This window comes from Lynx rufus, unplaced genomic scaffold, assembly GCF_022079265.1.
Source record: "Lynx rufus isolate CCGP_SWC_20201006 ecotype Redwood Valley unplaced genomic scaffold, mLynRuf1.p SCAF_22, whole genome shotgun sequence".
Classification (NCBI taxonomy): Eukaryota; Metazoa; Chordata; class Mammalia; order Carnivora; family Felidae; genus Lynx; species Lynx rufus.
Window position 1 is genome coordinate 11,126,039 of NW_025814837.1, and position 11,668 is coordinate 11,137,706.

The window sequence follows — 11,668 nt, forward strand, 5'->3', positions numbered from 1 at the left end:
TTTACTAACATGATAACCATTCCAATGAGAAGAATAGAATGAATATAAGTATAAAATCTATAGATAATTCAAAACCCAGTAGTATTTTATAACAAAGTAGACATTCAGTTATTTATTTCATGCCTTCCATACTAGAATGTGGGCGGATTCTATGTCTTTCTCATTCATCATTATATTCCTAACACTAGATCTGTGTCTAGCTTATAATAACTACATAAGAATATTTGTTCACTGAAACAAAACAGACTCATAAATACAGAGAATAATTTGGTGGTTGTCAGAGAGGAGGAGGTGGGGGAGATGGGTAAAATAGGGGAAGGGGGTTAAAATTTTAAGGTAGAAGATTTCTTTTCCTTTTTCTTTCCTTTCCTTTCTTTTCCTTTCCTTTCCTTTCCTTTCCTTTCCTTTCCTTTCCTTTCTTTTCTTATTTTATTTTTTAAGTCCATTTACTTATTTTAAGAGAGAGAGCAAGTGGGGTAGGGGAAGAGAGAGAGGGGAGAGTGAGAATCTCAAGCAGGCTCTGCACTGTCAACACAAAGCCCCATGTGGGGGCTCCAACTCAGGAATGGTGTGATTATGACCTGAGCTGAAATCAAAAGTCAAACACTTACCCTTAAGATTGAACCATGCAGGTTCCCCAAAGAAGGTTTCTTAAACAGAATAGAAAAAGCATCAGCCATAAAAAAGATTGATAAGGTGGACAACGTTAAAATTAAAAGCTCTGTTCGTCAAAATACACATTTAGGCAATGAAAAGACCAGACCCAGATTGGGAGAGGCACATGTAACTGGCAATGTAACTGCATCCAGACACATGTAACTGGCAACACATGTAACTGGATGTAACTCGCATCCAGACATATAAAGCATATAAAAAATGACTACAAATCAGTAAAAAAATAATAAAATAAATAAAATAAAATAAAATAAATTAGCAACCCAATTAAAAAAATGGGCAAAAGGCTAGAAAACACTTTACAAACGAGGGTACCAGAAAGGCCACTGACAGATGGACAGGTGTTCCACCTCCTCATCAGGGAAAACCGTACCGGAAGCATCAGGAGGTGGCACCGAGCACTGCCAGAGTAGTAAAATCTGCAGAGCTGGCCGAGATCTGGAGCAGCTTTTGGAAGCTCCTGTGGGAGTGTGAACGTGTGACCGTTTCGGAACGCTGCCTGCATTTTCTCTACAGCTGACGCTGGCAAACTAGGGGTGCCCACAACTAGGGGTGCCCCGCAAAGTGCATTCATGTGTGCGCCGGAAGACATATACAAGAATGTCTGAATAACATTCTTCGTAATCGTCTCAAACTGGACACATCCCAAATTCCAAAAACAGTAGATTGGATGGAGTAATTGTGGTGTATTCAAACAATCGACTACCATAAAGCGAGCGTGACACAAAATAATTACATATTGTGATTCCCTTTATGTAAAACTCAGAAATCAAGAAACAGTAACTTCTGGGGTCAGAAATTAGGACAGTGATGACTTTGGGAAGGAGAGGTAGTGAACTTCAAAGGTACTTGGTCTGGACGTTGGCTACCATGGTGTGTTTATTTTGTGATAATTCAGTGAGCTGTAAAACTTGTGACTTGCATACATTTATATGTGTGTAAGAGAAGCTTTAAAAAAAGGAATATTTATTGATTAATTAATGGATGAATTAATGAATGAATATTAAACAATTGTAAAAATAACAAGACCTACTGTTTGTGCTCAATAAAAGACCTGTACACAGTCTTGTATACACCAGCTTTCTATGAATTATGGTGACTTTTTAGGTAGAATCAAAACAGCTCTCTCATATGATAATATTTAATTAGGTTTTGTGTTTAGTAATTTAAATATTTGAAAACAAGTCTAACCTAAATTTAAAAATAATAGATTCTATACAATGATTACAAGAATATTTTATTTCTCCTCTTTCTTCTTTTTTTCCTTTCTCTCTATATATATTTAATTTTTTTAATATTTATTCATTTTTTAGAGAGAGCAAGAGACAGAGCCGAACGGGGAGGGGCAGAGTGAGAAGGAGACACAGAAACCCAAGCAGGCTTCAGGCTCTGAAATATCAGCACAGAGCCCAATGTGGGGTTCAAACTCACCAACCCTGATATCATGACCTGAGCCTAAGTCATACACTTAACTGAGCCACCCAGGCTCCCCTTTTTTCTCTAAATGTATTAATTAGGGTTTTGAGGAACATACAAGTGTGATTTCAAATTTATTGACCATAGTTTACCAAATTGCAAATCTTTTGGTCCCATTGAAAGATAGCTGTATTTTTCTTTAAATTTACCTTAAACCAACTCACTATATTGTTTTAGCCTCAAGTTAGGGGAACTCTCAAATCAAGGACAAATGCCCATAAAATCATAGTTTTGAGGTAGTAATTATCATTGCTCTAATGGAAAAATAAAATAAGTATGTAACTATTAAAATAAATGCCCTTCCACAGAAACTGGGAGACTACAGTGCTATTTTTCTTGGTGTTTACTTTTTAATGGGATATTTCCCAGGTCCTTGAAAAAGACATTTTTGGGTCCTTAAGGTGGCAAAAGCCTAATTTAACTTTTAAAAGGATTTACAAATTTTTCAAAGAGACAGAGTAAGAACTTATTATAAGTTTTCTAAAATAAGTGGTATGATATGGGAGGTGAGGAATCTCTTTCCTTATTTTTATCAGGGAGAATAAAGCCTTTTATTTTTAATTTGCATTTGCCTTTACATAAGTATAGCCCAAATTAATAGTAGCAGAGTAGGGACGAAAGGCTACTAGCAGAAATTTCTGATTTTGATTCCAAGTTTCCAGTCCCAAACTTCATTAGACTCTTTTCCCCTTTAATCATATTTTATTTATTCTTCAGTGAGTTCAGGTCCTATTTCAACAGTCAAGCTTGCACAAAACCCCTTAGGCTGGGTTACCTTTCCTCCATGACTAAATCTGTACATATTTATTATAACAGATGGTGCATAATAATTCTTGATAATTAAAGTGTGGTCACTGGAGCCGAATAAAGACAGGATAAATCGTTGCTTATGTTATATAATGGAAAGAATGCAGAAGATGATACTGAAGGTTGCAGTTATGTTCCAGCCTTGCTGTACCAACTTGCTAAGTAATTATAATATCTTCTTCCGTGGGTTACTGCAAAGATAAAATGAAATTATGTGATTAGCACAGTGTAAACCAGAGAGCAAAAGTAGGTCTGAATGGAGCTCAAGGAATGTTGCTGGGTTAAATACATTTTCAAAATCCTTCCAAGACCTAGGATTTCATGCTTTGCTGATTTTGGATTTAGGATAATATTGCAGGATTTACTTCTTTAATTTCAACACTTCTTTTCCTTCATGTCATTTTAAGTATTTACACTTCGGTTTTATTTGTTGAGTTCCTTCAATTTTTATGACATGGTTGCTCACCTTTGTGTGTGGAATCAGATTAATTAGGATCCATTCATGTCTCAGATTTATGTAAAATTGGAAATGGGCCTAATGGACATCTGGTATGAAAAACAAGTTGAAAGCATGTTATCTCCTTGGTGACAAAATAGATTTGATTTAGAACTACTAAACGGTATTATTCTTTAGAGGTTTCCTTTTATTTATTTTGTATTTATTTTTAATCCAAACACTTGATTTTACCTGATAGAGAAGCAAAGTGATAAGTTGTATTTGAGGATGCAGCATTAATTGATTCTTAAAACCCTTCTTCTCCATAAAACTTGAAAAAATCATATAAAATACCAATTTCATTTCTAACCACATATTGGAAGATGCTAACATTTTCTGATATAATAAAGGAGGACTTTTCCACCTTCTAGAGAGTGTATTTTCTTGAGCATTGGACACATGCTTAGATACACCAAGCAAATTAGAACCCCTGCCCTGGAGATGCCGAATAAACACTGTCCGAGAGAGAAGCCAATAAGCATATTTTCAAGATATGTTTATGTAATAAACTATTTTTAAAAACTATAAATTATTTCTGTCTCAATTTTTTTCTGATTGTCTGGCACAAATATAATATCTGAGAGTGCAGTCACTTATGCATATTTACACGAAGAGTAATCTGGTCAAATATCAGTATGATTAAATATAAAGAAGTATTTGCTAACAGCAAATATATTTAAGTTCTTATACAGTACCCCATAGGAAAAAAAAAGATCAAAACATATCTTAAAAGAGGGCTTTAGCAATATGTATTTTTTTGTTTTTAGAGAGTTCATCTTTATTACTAGCACAGTATTATTAGCACATACATGAGTTTTAATATTATCATTTTTGTGTCTGGGTTGAAATCAAAAGTATATATGTATTTTTATCATTTTATTTTATTAAAAAATGCTTATTTAGAGAGTGGGGGAGGGGCAGGGAGTCAGGGAGAGAGAGAGAATCCCAAGCAGACTCCCTGCTGATAGCACAGAGCCCAACTCAGGGCTCCATCTCACGAACTGTGGGATTATGACCTGAGCTGAAATCAAAAGTGGGATGCTTAACAACTGAGTCACCCAGACACCCCTATAAACGTATTTTTAAAGTTGAAATTAAAACAATCAAGTTGAGCTGTAATTGAGTAGAGAATGTAAGAAAGTGATTGATAAGAAAAATTGGTTAAGTGATGAAATCTATTAGGTTTAGATAATTTAAATTAAAACGTGAAATGATATAATGAAAGATAGTTTGAAAATAAGGTGACCAATACTTTACATTTAAATGTAGCAGGTAAAAATTCCATAATTTTAGTTTTGAAGTATCAGACACCCCTCTGGAGACCAAGTGAAAATCCGATGGGCCTGGGTATGTCTAGCAAAATGGATGAGACCAGAATCCTGATTTGTTGCCGGTGTTCTAGCTACATGAGGAATGAGGAGCCTCTGAGGAAAATTCATTCAACCAGAGGGAAGAATAAGCCATAAATACTAAACATGAATTTCTGAAAAGAATAGATATTTCAAGTACATCCTTTTTGGTATTATTGAATTATTGGCCTATGACCAGTACTGTGGGAGCAGAAGAAATACAACCATGAGGGCCCATTAATAAACCATTATGGGAAAGTAGAAACCAAGCATTCCTTCCCCCCACTTTACCACATGCTGCTGTCAGAGCACTGTAAGTGGCTAAAACCACAGAAGTCACCAAAGGGACACTGTCATCATGGTAGCATTCTGGGAGACTCTGTAGTGCTCAGAAGGAGCTGCCTACCCATCCTGTCACCCCCTACACTGCTTAAGCAACACTGTGCTAGATGAAATAGACATATTTCTAGGTGTATATGAAGAATCCCTGAATCAAAGAAATACTCAGGGGAAAAATTTCATGCGACCAATAATCCTTCATCAGAAATATTAAGGCAGGGGCACCTGGGTGGCTCAGTCAGTTAAACGCCCAATTCTTGATTTCAGCTCAGGTCATAATCTCACTTTGTGAAATTGAGGCTCCCCCTCCCCCCCTCCCCGTTGGGCTCTGCACTGATAGCATGGAGTCTGCTTGAGATTCTCTCTCTCTCCCTCTCTCTGCCCCGCCTCTGCTTGTGTTCTCTCTGTCTCTCAAAATAAATACACAAATATTTAAGAAAGAAAGAAATATTAAGGCGATGGTAAAGAAAAATGAAGTTATTCTTCTTAGTAAGACTCTATCCCTAAGTACAGGTGAAGCCTAAGGAAAGTGGAAGAACTTTAGAATAAGTGATTGAATATCCCTATCCTCTAAGAGGAAATAGTTGGAGAAGTTCTCATAAAAGGCTCTTTGGTTTTTACATGATTTTCCAAGAGCCTCAGTATTTGAGGAAGTGTGATGAGGGAGGGCTTGAAGAAGGTTGTTGGGTGGATAGACTTTGGTCTACCTGGGTAGGCTCCTGAAAGGAGCTGTTGGCAAACACATATTGCATACTATGGACTTTCCAAGGCTCAGAATATGTTTTCTTTACCCCAGTAAACCTCGCTCTGTGATTTCCTTTGAGAAAGTTATGAATGAAGAACATTGTAGCTTGGTCTCTCCTAGAACCTCAGGGTCATAAAAGGATTTTTGAAAGTATCAATGGACTCTGGTGGATAAGGTTAGAAAACAAATCCAGTAACAGAACTGCTTCATACAAGAAGTAGCTTGGAGTAGCAATCTCTAAGTCTACGTGGGTGTTATGGACTTGGTTTCCTTTTGATCCAAGGATCCTATTAATAATAGCAACTCAGTGAAAAATTTGGTAACCCTTAGTATGTGCCTAACAATCTGCTAAGTACTTTATTCACACTATCTCCTTTATTCCTCATGATCACCTTATGAAATAGCCATTATTACTATCCCCTTTTAACAGATGAAGAAACTGAGGTTCATAGATGATGGATGACTGCCTAAATTCTCACCATCTTTTAGATGCCAAGCACTGTGCTAAAAATTTCACCTGCATCATTAAATTTAATACTCAGATCCACTATTTAAAATGATGATTTCTAAGACTTGAGCTATATTAAATGTCCTTAGATATGGTTTTATTTCTTTATTTATTTTTTTAAATGTGTTTCTTGGAAGCTCAGGCTTACAATTCAGGTGTGTTACCCAGGGGGCTATGTTAGGATAGGAACTAAACTTTTCTGAAGTTGGTGGGTCAGAAATACATCTATTTTCTTTCTATAGAATTAGATCTCTGAATGTATTTGAACAATTTTTAAATGATAATCTCTAAAGAGTTATGTAATAAAACATTGCCTTATAGCAAGTATTTAAAAACAAGGAGGCTTGCTTATAAATAGCTGGTTATTTTCTCACTTCTTTTTTTCTCAGCACATTTCTCTTCAGTGTTTGGTATCTTTCCAGAGCTAATTACCCATTGTTAAAGAAAACATTGCACCAGAAAAGAGGAGTATGCAGAAGTTGATGTTATTCCAGTATTATTGCCAGCAAGAGGGGAGAGAACACAGACCAAGTCTGAATAGTCAATTCTGCTGAAACAAAGGGTGGAGTGTTTCTTTAAGTGCTGAAATGAGTTAGTGGAAAAGATGTGGAATACATTGTGGGGAAGTTGATCAATGGTATAAGTGGAACGCACTGAGTTTTCCCTGAGTTTGTAAATGTGTTTATGACTAGGTCATCTGTGTTTGCTAACTGACTCTCATCCAAGGTAGGCTTCTGACCTCCCACAGAGACTGGGAGGGTGTTAAGTCCTTTCATAATGTTTATGATTTAAGGAGATGGTTTTCAGGTCTTTGAGAAAGATGTTTCCTGAGTTGTAAAACTTGCAAGAGATGGGGAGAAGATTTACATATATTTCAAAGAGGCAGAGAGAGAAGTTACAACTGTAAGTTTTCTAAAGTAAATGCTCTAAGAAAAGGGAGGTCAGGGGTTATAGTCAGAAAGAAATCTGTCTAAAGTTTCATCAAGCTGAGAGGACCTTGAAGACCATCTCGATCACCATCATCCTGACGTTTTTTGACGTATCTGCAACCTTCTCAGGAGTGTTTTTTTGCAGTTTTGGTCTGTCTTTCTTTTTCTTTCTTTCTTTCTTTCTTTCTTTCTTTCTTTCTTTCTTTCTTTCTATGTTTATTCATTTTGGAGAGAGACAGAGGCAGGACACGAGTGGGTTAGGGGCATAGAGAGGGAGACACAGTATCCAAAGCAGGCTCCAGGCTCCAAGTTGTCAGCACAGAGACCGACTTGGGACTGGAACTCATGAGCAGTGAGATTACAACCTGAGCCGAAGTCGGAAGTTCAACTGACTGAGCCACCCAGGCACCCTGAAGAGCTCTTTCTTTTTAATGTTTATTTATTTATTTATTTTTAATTTTTTTTTTCAACGTTTATTTATTTTTGGGACAGAGAGAGACAGAGCATGAACGGGGGAGGGGCAGAGAGAGAGGGAGACACAGAATCGGAAACAGGCTCCAGGCTCTGAGCCGTCAGCCCAGAGCCCGACGCGGGGCTCGAACTCACGGACCGCGAGATCGTGACCTGGCTGAAGTCGGACGCTTAACCGACTGTGCCACCCAGGCGCCCCTTTAATGTTTATTTATTTTTGAGGGGGGGTGGGCAGAGAGAGAGAGAGAGGGGTGGGGGACAGAGAATCTGAAATGGGTTCCGCACTGACAGCAGTCAGCTGATGCAGGCTCGAACTCAGGAACCATGAGATCATGACCGAGTTGAAGTTGGATGCTGAACTGACTGAGCCACCCAGGCACCCATAAGAGGAGCTCTTAATATCCTTATTGTCCAAGCTGAGAGAGCATTCCAGCTATCAGCTTTCCCACAAATCCAGGCAAACAAGTTTGAGACTTAAGATTTATCTTGGCTGCTTTTTAACAACCTCTTTATTTCATGCTACATTTCATCCAGTTGTGGTTGGCTGTCCTGGAGGCAGCCTCTATTTCCCCTCTGTGCCAACACTGAAACAACATTTTTGTAACATTAAAAAAAAACTGATTTTGCAACATGCTAGTGAACGATGTAGATTTTACTAAAGAATTATCGGGAGACAAAGGATAAGAATTTAGGTCACACAAAACATACAATCCTAAGTTCCCTCAAAGGCCCCCTTCCCTCCATCCCTTTGGTACTTCCTGTGAACATCTGCCCTTCTGGAACAAAGAAAAGGCTTTCTTGCAGGTTTATCAAAGATTACCCCAGGGCCAGGAAATGGAGACACAGTCTTTGTGTATGCCTACCAAAATAACCGCCCCACTCTCCTCAGCCCCCAACACAGTGGATTCTTCCATGAGGAGATTTCACTGCTAAGGTGAAGAAGATAGTTCCATATCAGTAGTTATATTAAGATCATTCTTCTCTAAATGTGAATAGTACTTTAGCAGCTGAATAACTTTTTTTCAAATCTATAAAAACTTGAAAGAAAAGTCCTGAGGAAAGAAATGCCTACATAAAGTTATCATTTCCAAGACCCTGAAACCTTCAGCCAGAGCTAAATCACTGACGCGTGATTGTACTGTGAATTCTGGCTCTTCCTTACTCATGCATAATTAAGTTACATTTCTTAGCTCCTCATGATTCTGCCAAAGCTCTCGGGCAAATCAACTCAACTTTCCCTGAGTCCTTCCTGGTATGTGGCTAAAGCTCAGTTTTGTTTCCCTTTAATGAAGAATTAAATCATAGAATCCATAAACTAAGCCAGATCATAGAAAATTTAAAGCAGGTCATTATAGTCTAGTGACTTCACCAATCCTTTGTGCCTTTCTTCCTTTTCGTAAAGCAGGTGATAAAGTAAGCTTTTGCTGTTCAAGGATAAGTAATTCTCAGGTATTAATTTGGATCATAATACTAGTTCAGCAGCTACAGTGCTATAGGGTTAGATTCTAAGAAACTTCTTAGCAATAAGTTGTACACAGACAGAAAACCATGACTTTCAAAGAAAGAGTAAAACCCATCATCACCATGTTATGAGCTTCTTAGTGTCAATAGGCTCCTACTTAGGGAATGAATGTAAGATACTCTTTTAATACTAAAAAAACCCAGATCTTTTGTTGTCTTTAAAATAGAAAGTTGATAAGACTATTAATTAATGGTTGGTTTAAAATCTCCTACTAAAAATTTCAACTCCCAGTTTGTCAATTTGTATTCTAATCAAGCATTGTATCATTAATGGGTTTAAGTTCCTAGAGAAATCCAGAAAGGCTGTTTTAATCTGTCATATAGCTGATAAAGTGTATAGGTACAATAAAGTGCAATGGAACAAAACCATTCTTTTTGTTCCAAGTATCACTATCCAGTCAAGGTATTAAAGGCATGAACAAGATAAATAATGTACACATTGTCTGGATGGACTAGTTCCACATAAAAATTGTTAGAAACTTTCAGAAGGATAACTGAGGTTAAAAGGTAGCCTAATCCCTTAAATCTCCTGCTGAATATCAGAAAATAGGAGGAAAGATACAGAAACAGGAAAATAATGATTACAAAGGAGAAATGGTATTGTAGAAAATTAAACAGTACTGTGGATTTTTTTACCCATTGCTTATTTATTTATTTATTGAAGTAATCATTTCTTTTTTAAAATTTTATTTATTTTTTCAAATTTAAATCCAAGTGAGTTAACATTTAATGTAATAATAATTTTAGGAATAGAATTTAGTGATTCATCACTTAAATATAACACCCAGTGCTCATCCCAACAACTGTCCTCCTTAATGCCTCTCATGCCCTCAGCCCTTCCCCCCCACCCAATACCCCACAAGCAACCCTCAGTTTGTTCTCTGTATTTAAGAGTCTCTTACGGTTTGTCTACCTCTCTGTTTTGATATTATTTTTGTTTTCCTTCCTTATGTTCATCTGTTTTGTATCTTAAATCTACATATGAGTGAAATCATATGATACTTGTCTTTCTCTGACTGACTTATTTCACTTAGCACAATTCACTCCAGTTCCATTCATGTTGCAAATGGCAAGATTTCATTCTTTTTGATCGCCGAGTAATATTCCATTGTATATACCCATTTCTTATAAGAAAATTTAAAGTAACATTCATCCCAGTTAAAGTAACTGTAAAAATAGAAATAGAAATAGAAGTAGAAATTTGCAGGAGAACAGGGTGGAGGGCACCAGCTTACTATCCATCCTCCACTTCCTACCCATTCAGTTAGCCGTGTTTTTAGAGGGGCAATCATAAAAGTTGGAACGAAAAAGAATTTCTGCCAAGGAAAGGAGATGGATAAGACATGATCAGTGAGAGTAGTTCTAACAGCAGTCCCTTATTGAAAAGAAGGTAGACAGAGAGAGAGTTGAATAAAATAAAAAACACAATTCTTCAAGGGCAGCACATCTTGGCTCAAATATCTTCCTAGCAGTTTTGTAATGCGGAAAATGTAAAGGAAAGACACACAGAAGAAATACCTCTGTGGAAGCAGTCAAGGGGAAGTGACAGCGGCACAGGGAAGAGGTGATGGCCCGAAGACTGGAAGGTGGGGACATAGCGTCTAAGATGGTGTGGAGTGTTTTTTTGAGAATGGATCCCATTTGCCATGTTAAGAGCTGCCTCATGTAAGGTTCATTCTAGTAATTTGGACATCATTAGCTGTTTTTTGATAAATAGTTCTCATATATTGACAGGGCCTGGAGAAAATATTACAAAAGTTCCTAAGTACATTTGTTAGAATTTGCACCATTTCTGAACTGTATTATATAGCAAAGTGGAAAATGTAATGTAGAGCAAGAAGTTGGGAATCTAAAGATAGCACAAAATTAATAAAATGTTGCACAGACAAAGGACATTCTCATATATTTCACCATGTTTTGAAATAAGTTTTGGGTTATTTTTTCTCATATTCTTTTTACCGAAGGTTAACTGTAGCATGTTCAAGTATTTGGAATATACCAATTGCTTAGATGGAAGGGTATTTAAATTTTCATGCCTTGACTATGATTATATAAGTCAAAACATAGTTTTGATGGGTTTACACTTATATTTTTATTATCTCTTTTTCAACATTGTATGTGGACATATCATTATTTTGACAATTTTAAACAGTTCTTCAATTTAGGCTCAAGTAGGAGAAATATTAGAAGCTGCAACAGATTTCAGAATTTAAGTACGATTCATACTCTCTAAGGCAAAAGAAAATGACATGATAAAAAATCAGTAAAGAACTCTGAAAATATTAATGTGTTCCCTACATAATCTCTTATATGAATGTAATGAAAATTTAAAAAATCATGGGAGGGAATAAT

The 11,668-nt window shown here is 36.7% G+C and overlaps 1 pseudogene; it reads right to left on the reverse strand.

The window, feature by feature from the left end:
- LOC124517543 (sterol-4-alpha-carboxylate 3-dehydrogenase, decarboxylating-like) overlaps positions 1-10,912 on the reverse strand; it is a 36,327-nt pseudogene extending 25,415 nt beyond the window's left edge.
- Between the last annotated feature and the right edge of the window lie 756 nt (positions 10,913-11,668).